Source organism: Suncus etruscus, chromosome 6 (assembly GCF_024139225.1).
Source record: "Suncus etruscus isolate mSunEtr1 chromosome 6, mSunEtr1.pri.cur, whole genome shotgun sequence".
Classification (NCBI taxonomy): domain Eukaryota; kingdom Metazoa; phylum Chordata; class Mammalia; order Eulipotyphla; family Soricidae; genus Suncus; species Suncus etruscus.
In genome coordinates this window covers 130019747-130043025 of record NC_064853.1, presented here as the reverse complement: position 1 = coordinate 130043025, position 23279 = coordinate 130019747, and the positions used below count along the sequence as shown (strand labels likewise).

The 23279-nt window shown below is 39.0% G+C and overlaps 1 protein-coding gene and 1 non-coding gene across 2 annotated transcripts in view; both read left to right on the top strand.

The window, feature by feature from the left end:
* The window catches only part of GABRA1 (gamma-aminobutyric acid type A receptor subunit alpha1), a 1147113-nt gene that overhangs the window by 463232 nt on the left and 660602 nt on the right, over positions 1-23279 (top strand). The window lies entirely within an intron of this gene.
* On the top strand, positions 5109-5215 carry LOC126012999 (U6 spliceosomal RNA). Its single transcript, XR_007497337.1, has one exon. It is a non-coding gene; the product is annotated as a U6 spliceosomal RNA (small nuclear RNA).

The window sequence follows — 23279 nt, the reverse complement described above, 5'->3', positions numbered from 1 at the left end:
AATATTAGAGCTGCTTGAACACATGGTTTATGTGTGTGTCCTGGGTCCAGAAATCTACTGTCAGGACTCAGCCTGAATGGCCTTCATTGCAGGTCATTCTGCATAGAGTCCCAGTGTCTGAAATGGAGACACAGGGGCCAGGACAAGAATGCGATGGAGTGTGCTGTGTAGATCTAGTAGATCTAGTGGTGTTTCCCAAACTTTTCTAAAACAACGGACAGCATCAGGGCACTCAGCACTCATTTGACTCATCTCTCCTTCCTTTTTTGGGGAGAGAAGGGTGTCACACTCAACAGCACTTTAGGGGTTACTCTATGCTCAGAAATTTACACAGACTCAGGGGACCATATGGGATGCTGGGATTTGAATCACCGTCCTTCTCCATGCTAACTCTCTGGCTCCTCTCCTTCCTCTTTTCACAGATGCTGAGGAAGAACAAGCCAAAAGGAGGAGAATCTTAGTTTCTCATTTGCAAGGTGCAGATTTATAGAAGAGATAATTTCTAAGTGAAAACAAACAAACAAACTCAAGGCTCACAGGGGCGACAGATCCAATTTGAAGCATGCTATGTCAAGCTGTTAAGTGTTCCCTTCACCCCAGCATCTCCCTCTTCTTGCAGATTGGAGCAAGGGAGAGAGCAGGAGACTTGAGAAGGATATGGCGGCTGGGGCCTTCAGTGGCTCACTTTGAGTTTAACCAGCAAACATCCTACACTTCCTGATTTTGCAGAATTGGCAGCTGGGGAGACTGCACGGTTTTCTTTCTGCAGAGCCACCTCCTCTCAGTAGGGGGAGCCAGGTTGCTTGAGCAGACAGAGCTCCTGCTCTAGCCTGTTTTCAGGGAAATGGCATTTGGCCATTCAAGTTCCACCTGTTCTACTGCAAAGCCCCGATTCTGCCCACTGACCACCGGGCAATGTTTGATTTCTAATAGTCAAGAGCAAGGGCTGTTCTGGGGGTGGCATAAGGGTCACAGAGGAAAAAGAAGGGTGTGGATCAAGAGGAACTATTTTGTTCTCGTCAGTAAGAGAGCACCCATGTTTGGAGAGGGGTAAGGGATGAGCCATTGATGAGCAGCTCTGCTGAGGCTCCCTGTGGGCCAACCCCCCCCAGCAATTTTAGGGGCACATCTCTGAGTTCCTTCTGAAGCCTTTCTATGGGATGGATTGTCACTGGGACTTTTCAGGACAGCAAAAATAGTCATGAGGGATGCTGCAAGCAGCAGGCAGGCAGGGACAGATCAGAGAGCTAGCTATGCCTGAAATCATCATTTCAGGTTCTGAGCGAGCTATGCCTGAAATCATCATTTCAGGTTCTGAGCGAGCATGGGGAAAGTGCTTGCCCTGCTCACTCTGACAGCTTCTGTGATGGCCTCTTTCAGCTAGTCTTATCTAAACAGGTCCTACTGGAGAAAGAAGGGAACCTCCAGGACATACACCACACTACCCTTAAGGTAGGTTAGTGGATGAGACTAGTCTGTTTGGTTCAAAAACACACTAGGACCCAAGCAGGGGGTTTGAGAGAAAGAGATGGGCTCCAATTCCTCCTTTTGAATCCACAGTATTCAGAAAAAAGAAATAGCACGTGGAATAAAAATCCAAGTTTCATGAGGAACAGAAACAACAGGGGTTTGATTCTTGGGGGGTTGGGTTCAAAAGGCAAGGTTGTTTCTGGACTGTTCAGAGGCCTGCTCATCTCTCTTTTGGAAGCATCTCCCCAGCTCTCCCTCTTTCTCCTCTCTGGCTTTGAAATAAGTCTTGAGCCTATTTTCATCCACGTGGTGACATGGAGACAGGTCCTATGTCCCCCAAACAGGGATGAAGCATCTGTCGTGAGGTGCCCCCTGCTGCCCATTCAGGGTCCAGGGTCATGGAAGAGGAGCTATGAAAGGAGGGCTCTACAGGCTGCTGCTAAAGATCCCAGAAAGGAATATTCAGAGGAAAAATGTGGGGCTGACAACCACTATTGTTTTTCCCTAAGAGAGGCTTCTGCTAAAACGTTTGCAGGTCTATGTTTAGTACCATTGAATGAGACACAAATGTAGATGATGGTGATAGCCTAGGGACCAAAAGGGCAGGTCTGTCTCTGGAACATGCTTGAGGAGATGTGAGCGTTGTGAAGAAAATATAAAAGATGCCTGCATGAAGCACACACAGTTGGCCAGGTCCTTACCCAGCCTGTTCTCTATCTGCAAGTTACACTGCAAAAATGGAACATGAAAGATACCTGGGGTAAGCTCTCCTTGTTTTCTGACTGGATTGGTTTAAGTGCAAAACTCAGGCCTTCTGAGCTTAGGGGCCCATGTCAGCTAATGTGCCAGAGTACAGCTTCTTAAACTGTGCTGCATCATCCCACCTGGGGGAACCAAATGTGTTGGTTCTTCATGAAAAATCTTAAAACACATGTCTTAGATTCAGTTTGCTAATGCTTCGTTCAGGATCCATTGCCTCTAGATTCATCACGGATATAGATCTATAGTTTTCATTTTTTGGGGGGTGATTTCTTTGCTTTCAGTATCAGGACAATGATTGCCTCATAGAAAATGTTAGGGTTGAGAAATTCCTATTTTTCAATTTTGTAAAAGAACCTGAAAAGTATTGGAAGTGGGTCTTCTTTTAAGGTTTGAAAGAACTCAGTAGTAAAACCATAATTTTTTTAAATTTTTTTATTTTTAATTATGAGAGAAAGGATGCAAAGAAAGAGGACAAAGTAAAGTTACAGTGGAAGGACAAACACCCATAACATAATTATCAGCAGTCCCCTTGCTGATACCTTAACTTTGAAATTTCAGCCAAAGAACATTAAGGTAAATAATACAGAATCCATATACAATTACTTTGTCACTCAAGTCCCCAGATTGTAACACATTATAATATTTCTTAACAGTACACAAGGCAATCTAAAGCCATAAAACCTACATAACTCCTTAAACATTACAGGCATAGTACTTTTTTACATTTCCATATACATGCATATTAGCTTAAGTTAACCTCAAATCTTAAGTGGGTTCTTTTTAAGAATTAGAGTCAAAGGAGCACAGTAAAAATGGTGTTAGAGTGGTGATTGTTGTTTGCATAGGCCCATCAAAATATGAGGGACATGGAAAGAAATAACCTTGGCCTAAATACAAAGAGACCCAACCCCTGAAGATTCCTGGCACAAGACCAACTCTAGGCTCCAGGCAAGCTAGATCGTCCAATCCAAGACATTGTCTGTAGTGCCAACACACTTTTATTTTTCACACAGTCTCTGTTGTTGGTATCATGTTTCTGTATTAAAGATCCTGGAATCTGCATATCCTATATTGAAGTCAGGATGTGGAGCATCCTCTCGTTTCACCTCACAATTAAAAGGGCAATGCAGGGAGCCCTGTCCTGTAAGCAGGTAGTTGTTGTTAAGTCTTCTCAGTGTTAAGGGAAGTCTCTTTTGAGCAGGTCGATGTCTGAGCAGTGTAGGGTCTTCCGTGGTAGAGGATTGCTTCCAGGTGATGTTATAGACCAGTCTGGATGTTTCGTGGATGGCTTCCCTGGTTCAGGGGTGAATGGAAAATGCCCTTTCTTCTGAGGTCTGTGCCAGGTCGTTATGTCAATGTTCAGGGTGTAAGGTCCCTTTGCACTACATGATTTGTGTGTTCCAATCTCTATTAGATAGGATCTTATTTGTATGTATAGTATTTTCCCATTTTAATGTGCCTATGCAAAAAAGGAGCAATGCTACGTGGTGTTATTGGCGCATATGGGGGCCATAAGAACAATTCCAACGATTTTACACACAATGCACGGCTTTGGTCTGTGATTAGGATAGTACAATACTGAAGTTAAAAAGAGTAATGTAGGTTAGTGACGTTTGGGGGGGGTTAGAGAGTTAAGGAGTGAAAAAGAGCTTTGTAGGGGTGTGGGAAAGGGCAGAATACAAAATGAACATTCTGGATACGCAAAACATAACATGAGAATAAGGAATACTCTCAATACATGAAGTACGCGCGGGGGCTCGTCTGTAGTTTTTGGATGCATAGGGAGGAATTTCTCACCCCTCCCCCCAGGGCCCGATTAACCAGGCGTGGCCCTGAAGACCTGCCTGGTGTGGGGGGGATCTTGGTCCCCTGGACTAAGTGGTCAGCCCAGGGGGCCTATGGCTAGCTGTCCTGCCCAGAGCCCCCAACATACCAGTCAAACACACCCAGAAATCCTGGCATGTGGAGTGTTCTGAGCCCAGGCGTGCCTCTGTAGTTAGTTTTTGGATGCATAGGGAGGAATTTCTCCCCCCCTCCCCCCAGGGCCCGATTAACCAGGCATGGCCCTGAAGATACTCCCCTAGGAAATCATTGTTGTTTATAATAAAGAACAAAAGCAAACCATCCTTTAGAACCAATGTCTTTTCAAAGTGAACTTGGAGAGTCTCAGGGGACTTTGTTATCAATGAATCTCAAATTCTTGGTAAATATTTATGATATAAGTTGGAGCGAACTCTGTGACTATAACAATGAGAAGAACTAAAAGTAAAAGAATAGAGATGAGGGGTTGGAGAAATATTATAGCAGTTAAAACACTTGCCTTGCAGGTGATGACCAGGGTTTGCTTTTGGTACCTCAAATAGTACTTTGAGTCCCACTTGGAGTGATTGGGTGTGGTGCCAAAACAAAATAAAGACTAAGGAAGATAGAAAGAAGCTACAAATAACAAAGGAGCAAAAGAGAGATGGTGAGTGAAGGAAAAAAACAAATAGCCATCTTATTGAAAACTAAAAAATAAAAAGGACAGTATAAAATAAGTTACAGAATTTGGTTGTAGTAGTAACCAGAATTAATTTAAATGGATGGAGCTTGTTAAACACAGGAGTATATGCTAGATAAAACCTTTAACATCCCCAAATCTGTGAAATTTAAAAGACACATCCTTAAAGGGAAAGATCATAGGAATACTGAAGGAAATGACATTTGGCTGGATAGGTGATTGAGCATTTTACTGAGTGACAGTTTGCTTCCTTACATAGCTCAAACACTCCTAAAGGACCTTCTCTTTACCCCTGTAGGGGAAGATATGGTTGGCTGAATAAATGTGGCAGAAGCCTTGACACCATCATGCTTATAATCCTCAAAAGAGTTAAGGTGTGCTCGCTTCGGCAGCACACATATTAAAATTGGAATGATACAGAGAAGATTAGCATGGCCCCTGCACAAGGATGACATGCAAATTCATGAAGCGTTCCATATTAAAAAAGAAAAAAAGAGTTAAGGCTTTGACTGTGAAACAGATAGAGAAAAAAAGGGTAGAAAGATGAGGGAGGAACCTGGCAAATGCAATTCTTCTTTGCTCCCCAACACTGGATGAGTCCTGGTGTCTATGATCTCCTGGTGTGAGGTGGCAGATAAGTCATTTCTGAAGGTGATATATTCACCATAGATCTGGACTCCCAGTTCTAAGCACCCCATAACTGTGCATCAGAATTAGGGTGTACTCCCACCTCCATTGACCTTTTCAGGATTGATGAAGGTTCCTCTTGATTCTTCCAGGGATGCTTCCTTTCCTTCACTTGTCTGGGAGCCCAAGGGTGCAGGCTGCTCTTGTAGACCAGGTGCCCCAGTCACCAAGTCCTTTGCAGGTATTTAGCAAATCAAAGCTGACAGCAGGAGGCTGTCAGCCTGACAGATGATAAACACTCTCTGCAATTTAGCACCTTAACACAGGGAGAGAGCTGGCAGTAGGAGTTAATTACCACACTATTGAGGCACTGGGTTCCTGAAGCCAGCACCTCCAAAACCAAGGGAGAACTTAGGGCTCCTGAGGTTTTTAGGTTACAAGAGGAAAGGAGAGGCAGGGATGGAACACCTAACTGTCTGGATAGACTCTTGAAACTCTGGGTAGTGAACGTAGGCAGAAGGAGAAGCGAAGTGAGGAGGTGGACTAGGAGATAATGCTTGGATAGGTTTCTGTTTCACAGGTGGAAAATAAGGCAGGTCATAGCAGCTGTGAAGGGCCTGAGAAAACTCACACAGATATGCTACTCTTTGGACAGTCTGAATTTCTTCCACTTATAATGTGGGGATGGAGACAGTGGGGGGAGGTGTCCATACTTACTAGGAAAATGCAGAGTTCCCCAGTGGAGCCAGAGCACAGCTTTCTACACTGCTACTTCTAACCTCTATAGCAAAGGACATTTATTTCCTTTGCTCCACTCTAAAACAATTAATAGCAAATGGATCCCAGGGAACTATTGTGACAACTAAATGAGAGGGTGTCTTTTCAAGATTTGAAATATGGTGAAGACTTCAGTAAGATCTGTCTGCTGCTCATCTGCTTCTCACAGTGGCCAGATGAATGGCTCTGTGTCACTTGGTGTCACTTGATGCATTTGGCTGGGACCCGAAGGCATGATGGATGAGAGTGACCAAAGCTTGAACTTGGGCACTTTACTGAGTTCTCTCTTCATTCCCTCTGCTTTTATTGAGGGTTGAACATTGGCAAGGGGAAAGGTGCTCTGCTGTGTGACAGAATTTAGCTCCACTGTAGATCAATGACAGGATTAATAACTGCCCAGATGATTCCTTTCTTTTCTTCCTCTGGAGAAGCGATAATAACCTTGATCCTGTTGTGTTGTCATGAGGATCCAATCAGATAAGACAAATCTTTTGAAAAGTCCATGTAAACAAAACCTAAGCTTTTGTGAACTCCTTAAGTTACATTTATATATCACTTTCTTTCCCATGGTCCTGAACTTTCCACTGGTGGGCTCCCAACTCAGCAGGTGACCAACTCTATGTCCACTATTTTAATCCCAGAAGCTGACACCTCTACTGCCCTCCCAGTGCTGTCCCTGTGTCTGTGTCAGTCATGCTCCTTTTCCAGTACATTCTTCACAGAGCCATGTGGTGCTTCCCTGTGATTCAGTTCCACAGATGAAAGAGAAAACCTGGTCAAGCTTCTGAATGGCCTGACTCTGTTTCCTGTGGTGACCTCACCCAATTTTTTCTTCTCTTGATGCTCCTGGAATGCTCTCAAATGCTGACCCAAAATAGTATCTCCTGTTTGGTACTAGAAAAAACTCAGAGGCCCACCTCCACTGAACACCACCTTTGATACTTCAGGCCACCAAACACAGGGCTCCTGTCCCCAAATTAAACAAACTTTGTGCTACCTGCTGGGTGTCAGAAAACTGAGCTCAGTCCTAATGTGGTCTGGTTTGGAGATAGCATCAGAGCCATGTGAGACTCCATGCCCATGTGTGAGCCTGACTGCATTTGAGCTTCTGATTGATTCCCCATATCCCAACTGATAGATCAGTGGGTCTGAAGAAAAAGCATGTTGATGAGTTCTGTAGATGCAGCCATTGGGTCCAAGGCACTTCTCTAGTCTCATAGACCTCAGCTCCTGATAGGGTCTAATGTCACCTAATAAATTGGGATACTGTTCATCTCTCACCACCAAAAGTTCCAAGAGTTTTAAGGGACATAAGTGTTTCTTCTAACAAGCCACAATAGCAGACTCTGCCGCTTCTGATTACTGCATCCAATCTGCCTTTTCCTGCAAGAATCTTTCTCGATCCTTTGGTGTTTTTTCTTCATTTTCCAGTTTTCAGGTGATCAGTTACCCCATCTTTCAGCCTTCAATCTAAAGGAAGAGCCCCTGCAATCTTTCCCCCTCACACATCTCTTTCATAGCACTTATCTTCTGAGTATGTCTGCTGAGTGACTTCCTCCAGTGTCAACTCTACAGGCTAGGGCCATGTCTAGATGTAAGCATACAGGATACATTGGTGCATTTCCTGGAGCACTGAGGGAGAATTTGCTCTCAAATTTAATGCAGAGACACGATTTCTGAATCGAGAAAGAAGTGAAAAATAGTGAAAGTAGTAAGTTGCCGCAAAAAGTAAAGTAAATAATAATAAGCCTACTTCTAAAAGTATCTTCTCATGTATATTATACATGAGAGATGGAAAGATGGTTTGGAGAATGTGAGTGAAAGAGAGAGAATATTTCAAGAAGTAAGGTTTTATAGGTGAGCATTGACTGAAGCTTTTTTCTTTGATGCTTGAGACTTTTCCCAATATAGAGAAAACTGTCAACTGTCAGTCAATCTAACTCGTTGGCTGCCAAGAAAAAAATGCTCAGAGAATTTCTAAGAGAAGGAGAGAAGATGCAAAGGGTTGTGCTATTTGAAATCTAGATTTCTCATCCCACAGTAGTGCTACTATTAAGATCCTAATCTCCATTTTTGATGCATCATGAGCAAATCAAACTGAATGTGTTTTGCTGCAAGTATGCACTATAAATTGCTTCCCACAGAGCTACTGAACAAAATAAGCTAATGAAAAATGCATCATCTTTGTTTTAAATTTTTTTTATTTAAACAACTTTATTTCATACATGATTGTGTTTGGGTTTCAGTCATGTAAAGAACACCATCCATCACCAATGCAACATTCCCATCACCAATGTCCCAAATCTCCTTCCTCCCCCGCTTGTACTCTAGACAGGCTTTCTATTTCCCTTGTACATTCTCATTATTAGGATAGTTCAAAACGTAGTTATTTCTCTAACTAAACACATCCCTGTTTGTGGTGAGCTTCATGAGGTGAGCTGTAACTTCCAGCTCTTTTCTCTTTTGTGTCTGAAAGTTATTATTGCAAGAATGTCTTTCATTTTTCTTAAAACCCATAGATGAGTGAGACCATTCTGCGTCTCTCTCTCTGACTTATTTCACTCAGCATAATAGATTCCATGTACATCCATGTATAGGAAAATTTCATGACTTCATCTCTCCTGACAGCTGCATAATATTCCATTGTGTGTATGTACCACAGTTTCTTTAGCCATTCATCTGTTGAAGGGTATCTTGGCTGTTTCCAGAGTCTTGCTATGATAAATAGTGCTGCAATGAATATAGGTGTAAGGAAGGGGTTTTTTATTGTATTTTTGTGTTCCTAGGGTATATTCCTAGGAGTAGAGTGGTATAGCTGGGTCGTATGGGAGCTCGATTTCCAGTTTTTGGAGGAATCTCCATATTGCTTTCCATAAAGGTTGAACTAGACAGCATTCCCACCAGCAGTGGATAAGAGTTCCTTTCTCTCCACATCCCCGCCAACACTGCTTGTTCTCATCTTACACAAGCATCTTGTGTGTAATGAGAACATTTGAGAGTTATTCCTTTATAAAAGTTTAAGCATGTGAGAGGGTCATTTTCTATAACCCTTAGGTTGCATGTTAGATCCCAAGAAAATGCCATACTAAATTTTAGGAGAGTTTCAACATTTCAGCCATCACCTCCTTATTCCCCTAGCCAGTGGTAATTACTATTCTATTAATGGTTTACTTTTCTATTTATTATTACTTTTTAGTTTGTTTTCAGGTTATACTTGGTGCTATAGGAACAGAAGGCAAGGTGCAGGGGGCTGGTGTCACTTCCAGCTGTGCTTGGGGGATCAAGAAGGCCAAGACTCAAATATAAACCTCTTTCATGCATTAAAACTGAGGCACAATGAAAAAAGACACAATTGAAAAGTGTAAGAAAAGTTCTTGGAAAAATGGAGGACAGGTAAAAACCTCTAGATGGACTTTTCCCAGTTTTATTTGTTTGTTTTTCTTTTTCTTTTTTTTCTTTTTTTTATATTTTTAAAACAGAACCACATAATTTGAATCATCTTGTTCTGCCTCAGAAAATGATCAGACTTAAACACCAAACCCAAAGTCAACAACAGAATCGATACCCAATCTTTAACAAGCTATACACAGAGGGGAACAGTTATACTAGCAATCTGGGGGGTAAAAGAGGGGGATGCTAGGAACAGGGTTGGAGAGAGGACAACACTCATGGTGAGAATACCCCTAGTTCAATGACACTATGTATCTTAAATATTACTGTGAAAGACTTGTAATTAACGTTGGTCACAATAGAAATTATTTTAAAAAAGTAGAAAGTGAACTACCATTTCAAAAATTGAAGACAGGAATATTACTGATTACTAGCATTTATCACAGGCATATTATTAAGAGTTTCTTGGCTATTAAATGAGACAATCATGTAAAGCTATATCCAAGTTCAAAAGTGACCAGTTAAGCATTCAGTAATGTCAGCTCTTGATTATTGACGCTAGAAAGAAAGGGCAGCAGAGGCTTAGGAACTGAGTTGGGTTTAAATGGGACTTTTTACAAGTGTTCAGTGCTGTTTCTCAGGTCTGTTACAAGAAGGCTGGTGGCACTGAGAGGTGAGAAGGAATCTGGGGAATGTGTCACAGGAAGCTCTGGTTGCCATGGTGAAGCCAACCTTGGAGGAAGAGACATTTTCTCTGACTCTTACCCTGCATCTCTGCAAAGCTTCTCTTATTTGGAGATGGATATCAGTAAGCTATGAAGAAGTAATTTCTCAATGTTAGTAAATAGGGTGTCAATATGCATTAGTAAAAAGAGAAAGTGGTTTTAAGGTCTCTGTTAGTATAAAAGGAGACAGGATGTTGAAAACACTGTTTTATAACAAACAGATTCCAAAGCTCTATGCTCACTATGACCTTTTCATTCCCTTCCTATAAGAAAGTCACCATTTGCTGTCCTTTCAGCACACCTCTGATAGACACAAATTTCACAACTTTTCTCTTCTTCTTTTTCTTTTCTTTTGGGTCATACCCGGCAGCGGTGCTCAGGGATTATTCTGGGCTCTGCACTCAGAAATCGCTTCTGGCAGGTTTGGGGGACCATACGGGATGCCAGGAATCAAACCCAAGTCCTTCCTGGATTGGCTGCTTGCAAGGCAAACACCCTACCGCTGTGCTTTCGCTCTGGCCCCACACTGCACAACTTTTTCATCCAACAACTCACTGAGTTAAAGTGAAAGGACTCTTGAAGTAATTATGGGATTTTCTCATAACACAGAGCTGAGAGAACAGAGAAACAGATAAACAGTTGTCGGAATGGAAACCAAGCCTCTTTGTGCTAAGGAAGTGGTTGCTGATGCAGTTGGTACTGAATGAAGAAGCTGGAGTGGGTGGATAAATGCGCAGGTGCTAAATGCATAGTCGGAGGCTGGAGGCCAGAAAGGATGTCATGTCCTCCATTCACCACAAAGTTAAATGGCCCATCTCTGCCCTCATCCCATCCATTAATACTTCCTGGCTGCATCTCTTGTTCAGCCTCTCTTTACTCTCACATGGGTTTGAGTAAACAGCTAATAGCTGTGTCCATGACCCACTCTTTCCACTTTGAAACAGTACACTTTTGGGTGTTTTGTTTTGCCCCTCACACATCAGCATTTCCCACAGATCATGACTGTGCACCCATAAAGGCCACAGACAAAGTATTTCTTCAGAGAACTCAATTAGAGTTGTTGGCAGATTTGGGCTGTAAAAGAAAGTTCTCCAAAATCCATTTCTTTGATGGAAAAAACCATGTGTAAAGTTGAACCTTGAGATGTCTTTGTTTCTCATGCATAAAATGCTTAAACTCATAATATTTCATATCTTATCAAAAGAATGAGATTTGAAAGGCTAGTATGAGAAATATTTCACTCAGAATTATTGGGGAGTTTTGTAATTAATATATTGAGTGACCCAGCTAGAAATGATATTCTTTTGGCAAATTAGTGTATTAACATATACATTTAAACAGGCAAATTAGGGGCTGGAGCAATAGCACAGCGGTAGGGCATTTGCCTTCATGCTGCCAACCTTGGACAGTTCCAGATTTGATGCCTGGCATCCCATATGGTCCTCCAGGCTGGTAGAGGTGATTTCTGAGTGTAGTCAGGAGTAACCCCTGAGCACTGCCGGGTGTGCCCCCCCCACAAAAAATACCCACAAGTATCTTTAGAAGTTATGTAGAAAGGGGAGGGGTAATGAATAATTTCTGCCATAATTTCAATTCCTGGCATCCCATATGGTCCCCCAGCCAGATAGTGGTGATTTCTGAGGGCAAAGTCAGGAATAACCCCTGAGCACTGCCGGGTGTGGCCCCAAAACAAACAACAACAACAACAAAACAACAAAAAATTTTAGATAAATTAAATACTCTAGGTTAACTAAAATCTTATTTATCAGGATTATTTAAATGACTTAACTTAGTATTTTCACCCATAAATGTAGATAGCAATGTCAAAATTTACACTAACATTTGACTAAAATTCAATCATAAACAACTTTGTAAATGTGAAAAAAAAACCCCAACCATCTGTATTATGAACAATCCTGTAATCCTGATGTTTAAATAAGGTAAAAAAAATTATACTACATATCCTTCTAGTTTACTTTTCATGGTTAGTAAGGTTAGAAAAAAATGCCAATCTTATAAGACCAATTTTTGTCATGCTCTTTGGAATTCCCTTACTCAATTTGGACATATCAAAATATTACTCATCTTTAAGGTTCTTCCTGGTAACTCTCTATGCCTGAAGGGTTTTTTCTTGCCCACACAAATGTGATATCTCACTCCTGAGAAAGCCAGTTAACATTAATGTTGCAAATTATTTGACTACAAATGTGTGAGACAGACACATATAGCTAGTGTCTAAGAGACACAGGAGAAAGTAAATGTAAGGCTTTTTTTTTTTTGATGGTCACAAATGGAACAAGAGAAGCTGCAGATAACTGTGGTCTGCATCAAAGTACCGTGTCAGGGTCTATCAACTTAGGGCCTGCAGAGGAGGGATTCAGTGCCCTCCATTTCCCAAGATAGGCAGTGATCCAGGAAAGGATTTTGGATACAAAGGTTCACACATTTTGTCAGAAATAAAGTTATGTCACCATGCTATGCAAAATATATGCTCTACACAGATTTCTGCACCAACACCAGAAATCAAACTCCCTCTGGGGGGAAGCCCTATTGCTACCCTGGTAGTTGCTCCATGGTGGGCTCATATGGCACCCTGATGATTAGAAAACAAAACAGCAACAACTTGCTTTAAGGGAAGGTTTCCCTGCCTTGCCACCTAACAGTGAGATGAAATCAGAAGTCATTTAATGAATGCTGGCTTTGACATAGGATTTGTGCAAAAACCAAGATCTCTAACTGTAGAAGCCTGACTGTGACAACTGCAATTGCATAGAATTTTTCCTGGGACCATGAAGAAAGACCTTGGGGTTGAAAAATAATATAACCAGAGTCAGAGCTTGTAGTTGGTCTTATGACAATATGCTTCCTGGGTAGAGACAGCCTGTTTTTTTTTTTTTTTTTTTTTTTTTTAGGCTAAGGGTATTTTCTTTCTAATTTCCTTACTGTTTGCTGTGTTATGCAAAAATAAAAAATCCTGCCAACATACCCCCTTTAAATTTTTTATTTATATTTTCTAGATATAAATATCTTGCTTTTGTCATACCTTGGGACATAAAATACTTTGTTTTACCTCATATTTCTATATTTTTCTACAAATTGAGAAAAGAAAAAAAAAGAGGATGGAGCCAGGTCTCAGGTGCATTAGGTGGAAAAAAAGGTCAGAACTAAATACTCAAGCCAATGTCAATGACAAAAGAATAGAATAATAGAACCAAGAGACCCAAAATACAATAAGCTAAATGTAAAATGGACCTATTACACCGGTAGACCAGGGAACTAAGAGTGAAGATATGGGATGCATACTGGGAACTTTGGTGGTGAGAGGTCAATACTGGTGGTAATGGTCCTAATTTACTGTCACTATATGCCTGAAATACAACTATGTAGACTTGTAATGCACAATGTTTTCAATAAAAAAATAAAAAAAATACTATGCCCTAAACTGGTTTAGGCAATCTTCCTTTACCAGCCCTAAAATCTTATGGCTTCTCCCAGTCTAGGTACTTTATGATTGACTATTCTCTATACAGGAAGCAGAATAAGAACCAATCTTCCAATGCTAAAAGCATTGGGGCCAAATCATACCCGACTGTGTTTGGATTTACTCCTGGCTTTGTGCTCAGAGATCACTCCTGTAATCCCATTTAGGGAACCTAGATGGTCCTGGAGATAGAACTTGCGTCAACCATGTTTAAGTTGTGTGCCTTAACCTCTGGACTGTCTCCAGTTCTTGCTGAATTTTAAGAGGAAACACAGTAAAGGACTAAAGGAATTCAACATCTGATCATAAAAAACATTATCAATAGTATAAAATGACATGAGCAAAAGTGTCTGTGAAAACTTCCTTTGCCATCTTAAAAATTAGTGTTTGATCTGCACCCCCCTTCCATACCAACCACCAATACAGACTTTATATATATGTACAAACAGACAAATGTTTCACTCATAAACAAGGGATCATATTTCATGTAAGTTCCCATTAAATACTATGAACAAATTCTAGGAATTAAGAGTTTTCATTTTCTTCTTTATCTTTCACTTGAAACAAGAAACAAAAATTGTTGAGTAATCTAGGCTGTTAGAAGCATAGACATACAAGGGATAGTCTGGAAGGAAATGAGAGAAATTCAGAATGAAGTTGAATTATGAAGGTTTTTGATTAAACAAAATACAGTGAAGTTTGAAGAGAGCATAGTGAATTTAATAAAAACGTTGATGGAAAATCTAACTCTTATTCTTTCTTAGAAGTAAATAGATGAGTTCAGTAGCCCAAAAGTCAGAGAGAACAATAAAGTTTTAGGAAAAAAATGTTAATGAAATACATGATTATAACATAAATTTGAGAATAAGTTTTTTCCTGAGCATGAGTTGAACATTTAACATGTAGTTAGGACATAACTTAATTCTTCACACTTTTAAAAAGTATTGGCACTATTCAGATAAAATGTTTCAACATAATTCAATTGATTAAAACTCAGAAATTTAAAAAAAATAACAAGAATAAATTTTTATGATTGAACATTTAGAAAAAATACAAAACAGATCATGGTTTGTATTTTGGGCCACAACTAGTGTTGGTCAGGACTTATTCCTTGTTCCGTGGTGAGCTATTATATCTGGTATTGCTTGGGGGGCTAATGTGGTACCAGTGTTTGAATCATATACAAGGCTGGTACTTAACTCCTGTACTATATCTTCAGCCCAACAAAATAGATCTTAAAGTAAAATGGGATATATTTTTGAGTAGGATGTAAATTCTATATTTTAAAATGTGTGATGTATGAGTAATTAAATTTTAATTAATTAATATGCTGGCCCAAAAAACATATTCCCGTAAAGTCAAGTGGATAGAAATGGTACAAACTATCTTCTCAGATCACAAGGCACTGTAATTATAAATGAAGTACATAGGGACAGAAAGAAAAATTCTCACTCTTGGAACAACCAGTGGGTCAGAGATGAAATCAAAGACAAAATCAAAACATTACTGGAAACAAATGACAATGAAGACACAAATTATCAGAATTTATGGGACACAGCAAAAGCGGTACTAAGAGGAAAATTTATAGCTTTACAAGCACACATCAATAAGGAAGAAGAGATCTACATAAATAACTTATAGGCATAGCTATTCTAATTAGAAAATGATCAACAAAAGGAACCAAAAATAAGTAGACAGAAGGAAATAACAAAGCTTAGAGCAGAAATCAATGAAGTAGAAATCCAGAAAACAATTCAAAAGCAAAATTTGGTTTCTTAAATAAAATAAACAAGATTGGTAAATCACTAGCGAGAGAGAGAGAGAGAGATTTAGAGAGAGAAACTTAATAAGCTGGATAAGAAATGAAAAGTGGGAGATCACTACAGTTACTGCAGAGATTCAAAGGTTAATCAGATACTATTTTAAGAAACTCTACACCATGAAACATGAGAACCTGGAAGAAAAGGATAAATTCTTGGGCTCTTATAATCTTTTATAGTTAAACCAGGATGATCTAGCATATCTACACAGACCCATCACTACTGAGAAAATTAAAATGGTCATCAAAAGTTTTTCCAAAAACAAAAGCCCAGGCCCAGATAAATTCACTAACAAATTCTTTCAAACCTTTCAAGAGGAACTTCTACCAATCCTTTACAGGCTTCTTCATGACATTGAAGAAACAGAAACACTCCCAAATATTTTTATGAAGCTAACATCAACCTGATACCAAACCAGACAGAGATGCTGCAAAGAAAACTACAGAACAATAATCCAGATGAACATACATGCAAAGATTCTCAACAAAATCCTGACAAATAGGATCCAATGCCTCACCAAGAAGGTCATACACTATGACCAAGTAGGTTTTATTCCAGGAATACAAAGATGATACATAAGTTAATCAACATAATACACCATATCAACAAAAATAAAAACCACATGATTATATCAATAGATGCAGAGAAAGCATTGGATAAGGTCCAACACCCATTCTTGATAAAAAAACTCTCAGCAAGATGGGAATGGAAGGAACTTTTCTCAGTATAGTAAAGGTCATCTACCACAAGCCAATGGCAAATATTATTCTCAAAGGAGACAAACTAAAAGTCTTTCTTCTAAAATTAGGTACAAGACAAGGCTGCCCTCTCTCACTACTCCTATTTAATATAGTTTTGGAAGTTCTTACCATAGCATACAGGCAAGAAAAATATATCAAGGGCATCCATATAGAAAAGGAAGAAGTTAAGATCTCACTGTTTGCAGATGACATGATACTATATTTAGGAAATCCTAAAGACTCTACCAAAAAGCTTCAAGAAACAATAGATTCATATAGCAAATTATCAGGCTACAAATTAACATGAAAAATCAATGACCTTCTTGTAAGAGATGGACATTAATAAAACAACCCCATTCACATTAATGCCATACAGACTCAAATAACTTGGAGTCAACTTGACTAAAATACGAAAGAAAACTACAAAAGCCTGCTTTAAGAAATAAAGTAGGACACATGGAAATGAAGACACATACCCTGCTCATGGATTGAGAGGATTAACATCATTAAAATGTCAATATTCCCTAAAAACATTGTACAGATTTAATGCAATCCCTCTAAATATACCCATGACATTCTTCAAAGAAGTGGATCAATCACACCTGAAACTCATTTGAAACAATAAACATACGCGAATAGCTAGAGCAACCTTCAAAAAAGGAATATGGGAGGCATCACTTCCACAACTTAAATTGTATTACGAACAATAGTCATTAAAACAGCATGGTTCTGGAATAAAGACAGACCCTCAGATCAGTGGAATAGACTTGAGTATTCAGAGAATGTTCCCCAGACATACAATCAACTAATCTTTGATAAAGGGGCAAGAAATATGAAATGGAGCAAGGAAAGCCTTTTCAACAAGTCATGTTGTGACAATTGGTCAGCCACTTGCAAAATAGAAAATTTAGACTTCCATCTAACACCATGCACAAAAATCAAATCCAAAGGATTAAAGACCTTGATATCAGGCCTTCAACCTTAAGGTATATAGAACAACACTTAGGTAAAACACTTCATGACATTGAGAATAAAGGCATTTTCAAGGAGGAAACAACACTCTCCAAACAAATGGAAGTAGAGATAAATAGATGGGGCTATATTAAGCTGAGAAGCTTCTGCACCTCAAAGGAAATAGTGCATCGAATACAAACGTCACCCATAGGATGGGAAAAACTATTAACCCAATACCCATCAGACAAGCGGCTAATATCTAAGATATACAAGTTACTGACAGAACTTAACAAGGAAAAACATCTAACCCCGTCAAAAAATGGGGAGAAGAAATGAACAATTTCTCAAAGAAGAAATACAAATGGCCAAAGGTCACATAAAAAAATGCTCCACATCACTAATCATCATGGACACCCAAATCAAAACAACAATGAGGTGCCATCTCATACCACCATCTCATGGCACACATCACAAAGAATAAGAATAATGAGTGCTGGCTGGGATGTGGAAAGAAAGAAACACTCATTCACTGCTGGTAGGAATGTTGTCTACTCCTGCCTTTATGGAAAACAATATGGTGATTCCTCAAAAAACTGGAAATTGAGCTCCCATATGATCCTGCTATACTACTCCTAGGGATATACCCTAGGAACACAGAAACGCAGTAGAAAAATACCTTCCTCACACCTGTGTTCATTGCAATGCTATTTACAATAGCCAGAATCTGGAAAAAACCAAAATACCCTTCAACAGATGAATGGTTAAAGAAACCGTGGTACATATACACAATAAATATTATGCAGATGTCATGAGAGATGAAGTCATGAATTTTTCATATGCATGGATGGGCATGGAAACTATTATGATAAGTGAAATAAGTCAGAGAGAGAGATACAGAATAGTCTCACTCATCTATGGGTTTTAAGAGAAATAAAAAACATTATTTTAATAATGCCCAGAGATGAGAGCTGGAAGGACTGACTCATGACATTAGGCTTACCACAAAGAGTGGTGACTGCTGTTAGATTAAAAAAAAAAACCCACACTACCTACCATCACAATGTTAATGAGTGAGAGAAGTAGAATGTCTGTCTTAAATACAGGTAGGGGGTGGGGGAGAATGGAGATAGGGGGCATTGATGGTGTGAATATTGCACTGGTGAAAGTGGGTGACTGTTCTTTTTATGACTGAAATCCAACTATAATCATGTTTGTAAGCATGTTGTTTAAATAAAAATATTATTAACATAATTTTAATTTATTTATTCCTAAATTTACTTTCGAAAAGACATACGCCAATAAGTTAAATAAGCTAAAACATTATATGACTACACTATAAGTTATATATTAGATAAAGAATAAACAAAACAATTCTACTGCAATAATAAACATGGAACAGAACTTAGTGAAATGAAATAGATACAACAAAGTTAACCTGGAAGGCTAAAATTGTATTGCTTGAAAACTCCAATAAATAAAAATAATCCTCTATTGAGACCAAACAGGTAAAGACAGGAAGGAATGAATAAGCAAGATAAAATATTTGAAAAAGGAGTTGGAGCTTTTATACAGCAGTAGGGCATTTGTATATGGCTGATTCTTTTTGAGTTTGATTCCTGGCATCCTATATGGTCTCCTGAGCACTGCCAGGAATGATCCTGAGCACAGAGCCAGAAGTAATCCCTTGGTACCACTGGGTGTGGCTTCCAAAACAAAAAGAAAATTAGGAAAAAAGAAAAAAAAACCAAAAGATAAAGATAAAAAGGGGAAGACATAGACATGGAAATATTTAAGTATATATTATGTGATGGTTACACAAAGAACTTTAAATCAGTAAATTTGAGAATAAACAAATTCTTAGGAAACAATATAAGGAATATTTACATAATCCTCTAACCAACAGCAAAATTAAATCTAAAATTTTATACATTACCACCAAGAAATTTCACAATGTTCTGATGGTTTTCCAGGCAAGTTGTAATATTGTCCAATGAACAGATGGCTCTGATCTCAGATAACTCCAGAAAGTAGAAAAAGAAGAACTACCACTCCAATTTTAATTATGTAAAACTAATAAAATCATGATATGAAGGAAGAGAATGAAAACTTAAGCATTACATACTCATAAACATTGATGTAAAAATTCTGAAGTAAATATTAAAAAGTAGTTAGAAAAAAGATAATACAACAATACTAAAAGTGAGAAGCTGCCTTCACTTTGTACATCAAAACTGTAACACTCTTGCTTGATACTATTCCTGACACCATGAACAATGACACTTTTATAGCCATATAATAACATTTAAAATTGAAATAAAATAGAAAATTAGTTTCAAGCTCAAGATAAAATATAGGTTTTAAAACTTAAAATTCTCTGTCCCATACCTTGAACTGGTATAGGCAGGCAGAGGCTTTGGCCTGGAACTTTGGAGATGTTCTCAGTGATGCTTTGGGTTGAATGGGCCTCCCATATTGTCACATATATGCTTTAATTTTCTTCAGTCATCTCTCCAGCCTTGACTAAATAACCTTTATAGTACAATCAATAAAATTGGCTGTATTAGCACATCAAAGAGACAAAAATGATCATTTATAAACAAAGAAAATATGACCAGTGCAATTTAGCGTCCACCAGATGTTAAAAATTTAACAACTAAAAATATAGGTTAGATTTTAACCTGAGAAGAAATATCTACAAATTGTATATTGTAAGCATTATTTTTAACAGTGGTATACTTAAAACATATCTTTAAGATAAAAAGGATGTCAGAGATAGTTATTGGAAAGTTTTCAACATTGTATTGTTGATGAAAACTGTAATGTAGGAAAAAGGTGAAAAGATGCAAACATGGAAAAATTCCATGGTTACAAGCAGATGATAAACTTTTCTACATAGAAAAACGGGAAGAATATATTTATAGTTTCTAGATTTAAACATCATTGTGCAAATTTCAAGTACAGGTCCTTAGTGATAGTATAGCAGGAAGGACACTTGCTTCATACAAACTGATTTGGGTTTGATTCCCAGAACCTCAAATATGGTCCCCCGCACTAGCTAGCAGTGATTCCTGAGTACAGAGACAGAAGTTACCCCTGAGCATTGCTGGGTGTGGCTCAAAAACTAACTAAACAAATTTTTCAAATACACATCTTTCTGGCTCCAATAACTTCTGGGTGTGTATCTGATGGATAAAATAAACTTAATTCACAAATAAAAAAGACAGACAGTTCATTAGGAAATATTTTAAATTTAATTTAAAGACAACAAGAAAAAGAGGAGTAAGAGAGAGGTGTAGACTGTTCCCACAAACCAGAAAGCTATATATATTGTTTCAAATGTTCCTCAAAATGAGTTACCAAACCAAGGCAAATCTAAATCCACACCCAAACAGTATGTTTTGTGGAACTTGACAAGTTGATTCTGAGATTTATAGTAAAAAAAAATTCTCAAATGACTACCGCAGGAGAAACACTTATAGCAGTTCTATTTCTTAAATATGTGATAAAATGCACAAATTAATAGAAAAACAATACAACCAAGGACACCATTTACTTCCAAACATCTCCAAGAATAGATCTTAAGATGTAGGACATACAATTCTTGAGAGAATTTGAGAAAAAATTTAGGCAGCAGTACCACTTCCCTTCCTTCCTCTGTGTTGTATTCGTGGGAGGTGCAGAGAAGTGAAGGGTGAGCACAAGGAAAGGCACTCCTAGTTCTGCTTTCAACTCTATTTTATCAACTGTCTTCACAAATACCAGGGAAAGGGAGAAGCAAATGAAGAGTAAGTGGGAGGGTGGAAGAAGAAATGTTTTATAAATTAGAAATAGAATATCAAAAGCAGTCCAAACTTCAGGGATTTTGAGAGCTGAGTATCAAGCAATGATAAAACAAAGTACCCTTGCTTCCTTAATTCTTGTACCCACATTTCCATTCCCGATGCCAGCATATTGGGGATGCATTTGAGCAAGAAGTTCTGGAGTAGCTCTACAATCTCAACCCCCTAAATCACCATCCAATTCCGATGCTTGCTGCATACGCATTGGTAGTAGAGCATTCTTGAAAAACAAATCAACAAATGATCATATTTTACATATATTTATATATCCCCTTGTAAAGCACTTGAAAATTGACTGTGTAGTTCCACTGCTGAGGGAAAAAAACCCCATATTCCTGTAGATAGCATAGTATCACTTAACTTCCTTACATTTCAGGAAACTCAGTTCCTTCAGTTGCTGGAAGATTCTTCCTCATCAGCACTTCACTAGGAGCAGCTTCAAGGCCTGTAGCAGGGGTAACATATTGTAACTTTAGAATGACACTGCTAGAACAAGACACCATGAAGCTTCTCAATTGTGGCAGTTTCCCAATTGTTGGAAATTTCCTGAAAACCCATGGTGGATTTTTCAACAATAAACTAACTGTGCTAAACTAAACAGAATTGTATTAAACAGGAAATCTGACACAAATATATATATATTGCTTTTTGGGGTCACACCCGTTGGCACTCAGGGGTTACTCCTGGCTCTACACTCAGAAATGACTACTGGCAGGCTTGGAGGACCATATGGGATGCGAGGGATTGAATCTGGGTTGGCTGTGTGCAAAGCAAACGCCCTACCTGCTGTGTTATCGCTCTGGCCCTTACAAATATGCTTTACGTCTGACTTTTTAAACATATATGTATAATGAATATTTTGCATTTTAAATAAATTGAATATTCTGAAAAGCCAGCAAATTAGGGCTCTCACATTATTCTAAAGCTACTGTATTAATTTTAATAGCTTTTTATCCACGCTTGGATGAGTCTTTAATTGCAGTAATTTGGCTTCAAAGGATCGAGAATTTTTTTGGCAACAAGCGACAATAGTAATGAATATCCATATGGAGATATTTTGTTCTATCTTATTTGCAGATAGTAATAGATTTTGCAGTAATCTATTATCTTGGGACCAAAGAGTAGATATTTGCTATCTGCATGATATATATGTTAAAATTCTATTCCTGCCTTTGATGGCAGGTTGTCAGGGTGATGAATGCAAATATGCAATGTTATTTTTAAGTTCCTGGTTTGTGAAAACGAGGTTTGTGGAGATCTCTACGCTCATCCTGGCACATTCTCTGCATGACAAAACTGCACCGAGCATGGAACTAGAATGGTCCAAAGGCTCCAAAAGGAACTGTCACTCTATAGTGGTGAAAATCACTGTCTGTGCTACGGAGGCTCTTAAAGCTGGCTCTGTCTCAGGTTAAAAACAAGTCTCTTTAGGGGCCGGAGAATAGCACAGCGTTAGAACGTTTGCCTTGCACTCAGCCGATCCAGGACCGACAGTGGTCCCATATGGTCCCCCATGCCTGCCAGGAGCGATTTTTGAGCGCAGAGCCAGAAGTAACCCCTGAGTGTTGCCGGGTGTGGGACCCCTCCAAAAAACCCCACAAGTATCTTTAGAAGCTATGTGGGAGGGAGAGGGGTCATAAGTAATTTCTGGCATTTTTTTTTCTGATCTTTAATTGGTTTTCCTTCATTGTGTCACCCGTAATGTGGCAGGAGCTTATTTTGACTTGCCCCCAAACGAAGCACAAACTGGAGTTCTGTTGTCTTTTCCCCTCACTAAATAGACGTTCCAGAGGAAGCAAAAGATCAGAGGACATGGAGAGTAACTCTGCTCTCAGGTACTGTATTACCGCATACCTGGGGGTTTGTATCACACGTACAACCCTCTAGTTGCCACATTTGTGTGTGTGTGTGTGTGTCTGTGTGTGTGTGTGTGTGTGTGTGTGTGAGGACACATCTGTCCAGGGACTGTCTCCCGCTAGCTTTCTTCACCTAGTTCTCACGTGAAGAGCAAAGGACAGTCAGTTGCACTGTTCCAAGAGATGCCTGACTCTGCTCCTTGTGGGGGAGGTACTCTGAATTAGGGCAGCCAGATAAAAGGCAGGGTATTCGGTTACATTTTAATTCACAAAACCGAGGTGAACATTTTTAACGTTAGTATAAGTATATTTTATTGGTTAAACTTGGCAACCCTACC